Consider the following 4605-nt stretch of genomic DNA (forward strand, 5'->3'; position numbering starts at 1 on the left):
GGCTCATCATCACAGGCGCAGGTATCCTCAGATAAAGAGGCGACGCGAAGAGGATGATCCTGATAGTGTATCCGGGCAGGATAGGATGCGCCTCAGGCCAGCGGGTGCATTGAAGCACACAGGTTGTGGGACACATTAATTTTTTTTATTTGTATTTTATGTACGCTATGTAAATATTATTTTATGTAAATAATAATGATAATTTTTTTATGTTTTCATAATATGAGCATTATATTTTTATTTCCCCGTTTCTTCTTTATTTCAACACTACAACACAAACACAAACACAAACATAGAAGCTTAACATAACTTAAATTCAGTACAACTAATGAAAACACATGACATGGGAAACATAAAGATAAACTACTACACTCAACACATACATGTCATTGTTTAGTCACGACCGCCTAGTATTCTCTGCTCCAACCACTTAAATTTTTCTTCCAACTTATTTTTTTCTTCTTCCACCTCTTTGAGTTTCGCCTTCAACTCCGCAACTTCTCATTTGTATTCTCGTTCATAGGCCCACTATTTTTTGGTCAAATCATGAAGATGCTGCAAAGATTTTTTGTAGCATTCCTGCAGACAGGGTTCATCAATCCACACCTCAAAATTGCAAAAATTTCCGTTGTTGCCATAAAAGTTGTTCACGCACATCCAGTATTTGCGCCCAACTTGACCGTCATCCCAACAGTCCGCCATCACACAACGTTTTCCACATTGGCACATTGGTACATACAAGTGGTCAGACATTTGTTAAAGCGAGAAAAAAACCCTACTTTTATGGAAAGTTTTGCTATTTGTTATGGTTAAGCACAGGATATAAGTAGAATGTGCCCGTTATTTATAGGCAAGATAACACACAAAACGTAGTATTTAACCGTGCTATATATATTCACACAAAACGTAGTATTTAAGCGCGATATGCTTGGCGTGTTAAAGATTCTTTCTGATACGAAACAGTAATTTCGCAGTCGGGCAGCTTTTCAGAACGACAAGACAACACACAAAACGTAATATTTAACCGTGCTATATATATATATTCATACAAAACGTAGTTGCGCTATGCTTGGCGTGTTAAAGATTCTTTCTGAAACGAAACAGCTTTTTAGCAATCGGGCAGCTTTTCAGAACGACAAGACAACACACAAAACGTAGTATTTAACCGCGCTATACATATTGACACAAAACGTAGTATTTAACCGCGCTATATATAGCGTGTTAAATATTTTTTCAGAAACGAAACAGCTTTTTCACAGTCGGGCAGCTTTTCAGATTGACAAGACAACAAACAAAATGTAGTATTTAACCGCACTATATATATTCACTTATTTATCAAACATCTTCCACCTCTGACAGTGTAGTTTTCTAATAATTTTAGACTGAAACTCGAAAGTCAACGTTAAAATTTTATGTTTTTTAATCCAATACTATTTTTGATTACATGAACGGGAGGGAGAAATTCATTAATTTACTCAACTGAAAAAGTTAAATATCAATAAGATGTAACAAGGCTGTGGAAACATAATTTTATTTGATACATCTTGCAATATAAACAAGTACAGATACTTGTTACAAAAGACATTATGAAAACAAAACACTGGGTGTATCCTTGATAGTTGGGTACATTAGACGAACTTGCACCAGGAGCTGGATTACTACCGCCACCCAAACCAGCTGAAGGACATTTACGACAGTCGTGTTCTGTTTGCGAGCATATGCCACATTTACGCGCATAAACGGTATCAACAACATCCATTTGGTTCCATATACGTGTTCTCTTTTGCATTTGTAGCTTGCGCAAATAGTCCTTGTTACACAGCATTTTAAATGGTTCCGGCGGCCAATAATGCTCAGCACCCAATGGCTGCAACTGCCCGCTATATGTGTTTACGTATGCAGCAACACTGTATTGCCTATCAACATAGTTGGTTGCCCCTAAACTTGTTTGTTAAAAGCACTTCATGGCATGTAAGCACGCAATGTGGTAGATGGTCCATTTCCCACATGAACACAACCTGCTGGCTTCATTTACGGTGTGTAGATTATTCCCCCGGTGTTGACGGATAGCGGTGCGAACTTCAAAAACACCCCGGTTGTGATCACACTGTAAATATGAATGCCAATATGTTCGCCTCCTGTATTTCTCAAATCTTCTCATCGGTATTGGCATAAATTGAACGCCCCTGTCCATCAATTCCGATGCACCTCTATGCCTTTCAACAAACCATTCCGCCATCTGTTTGAATGTCATCGGGACCATGGCAGTGACAGGCAATCCACGTGCAGACTTCAATAACCCGTTGAAAGACTCCGACACATTTGTAGTCAGGGATCCCCATCGTCTACCACCATCAGCATGCAATGTCCACTTGTGAAGCTCATGTCGCATCAACCAATTATAGGCTCTTTCGTCTAACTACCGGATCGATTCCATGCGCCTCCTGAATTTGCACTGCTGGTGATCAGTTGCAGCCATCCATATTAAATCATGCAAGTCCTTGTTGGGATATTTCTTCTGGAAATTGGCCTTCAGGTGCCTCACACAGTAACGGTGGTATGCATAGGGTTCCTGCCATTCAGGCAAATGCTCTACAGAACTTAATATACCACCATGCCGATCAGATATTAGACAAATACCTGAACATTGTTTGACAACGTGCTGCTTCAAGTGGTTCAAAAATAGCGTCCACGTCTCTTCGCTTTCATTGGCACAAATGGCAAAAGCTAGTGGAAATATTTTGTCCATTGGCATCTACTGCAACGGCGATCAACAGCTTAATATCATACTTTCCATAGACATGAGTACCGTCGATGGAAATTACCGGACGGCAATGCACAAAACCATCAATTGCTGGTTTAAATGCCCAGAACACGTATCTGAATATATATTCCTGTATTCCTGGACTCCGCTCATGCTTCCATTCAACAACAGTCCCGGGGTTAAAGTGTTTCAATGCGGCCATGTACCTGGGTAGAGATGAAAATGACTTATCCCAGTCACCATAAATAATTTCAAATGCACGTTTGCGCACGAGATATGCCTTTCTTTTGGTAATAGTACACCCATATTCCTGGTGGACGGATGTGATACACTCTTTGATCTTGTACCTAATGGACACTTCCAAGTGTGGAATCAAGACAAGAGAAATCAAGTCAACATCCAAGTTGAAGTGATTCTCATTGAATGTGTCCATTTTACATCTGTAGGTGCTAATATATTTACCCACTTTCCACAACCCTATTTCCTTCTTGCTCGCACGCAGCATCCAGTGACAACCTGTAAACCATCTACGGCATTTGACCTTGTATACCTCCGGAGTTGACTCCCATACTATCATCTCACGACACTCTCTTACGCTGTACATTTTACAAGCCCTGGATAGGCGAGCTTTATCGGAAAAGTACATGCCCTTTGCCAGCACCGTTGGTCTAGACTCATCCCATATTGCTGACCGAATTTCGTCAAGATCCCTTGTGAGGGCATCCACATCCGGCATACTTGGAAAATTATCAAGGTAGGGAATATGCCTTGAATGAAATGGCACGTGGAACTCGTACACTCTTGGTCTAACGGGAGGTGGAGGAGCATGCTCCCTCGTCAACTCAGGTTCGACATTCACTTCCTCCTCATCATCACCCTCGTCAGGGAAGGGTGTGTCATCTCCAGACTCATCGGCATTGTTGTCATAATCACTATTATCTTTCTGATTCTGCGCATCTGCCAAATCACGAGTAAATACGTCGTCTACGGCAACTGAGTGAGGTCAGGACCATCAAGTTGCTCGTTTGCACTACACAAACAACAAAATAATAAGCTATTCAAATTGATAAATACTTTACATATAGCTATATCACTTCACTTACAAGACGTAATGTGTTGACATTCCATGATGGACATTATCCTGTTGGTGATGACTCCCGGATGGACCACCGTGATCCAACACACCAAAACTACGCGTATTCCAACTAGGCGTGGGGTCATAACTTGTAAAATTCATATCTGGACGGTACCCACAGTGGAATATATGAGCGTTAATACAAATTCAATACAACAAAAATATACATCGTAACACAAAGGAAAATTGAAGTTTACCACTCGTCTTGTGAATTATGTAAAGCAGGAGAGAAATTATTTCCTCGCTGCTCATTCGCCGGTGGTTATAAGTTTAAATCAAGGCAAACTCTTTCATCCGGAACCTGTCCGGCAAAAACTGCTCTAGAATAACCACCCGATGACTCGGGGTTATCCCTACTATGCGCAACCTCATTATTGGGAACGTCTTTAACCTTGACGTACATTTCCAACATTTTTATTACAAGAAACTCCCGGTATTCATCCGGAGTCCTCAAAAAATCCCTCAAAGTTTCATCATCGTCGATGTTAAACTCATCGTAACAAGAAACCCCTTGCGGAGGACGGAATACGGATATCTTCCGGTTACTTTAAGGTTCACCAAACGTTTCCTCACACTCATTTTATTACATAACAACGATACCAATCTATCGTACTCCATTGTAAGTGGCAATTTAACATGACATTGTGGAGATAAACTATAGCTCACAGAGTTATTCGTCACCACAACCTCACTCCCCCCCCCCCCC

Source organism: Nicotiana attenuata, chromosome 6, assembly GCF_001879085.1.
Source record: "Nicotiana attenuata strain UT chromosome 6, NIATTr2, whole genome shotgun sequence".
Taxonomy (NCBI): domain Eukaryota; kingdom Viridiplantae; phylum Streptophyta; class Magnoliopsida; order Solanales; family Solanaceae; genus Nicotiana; species Nicotiana attenuata.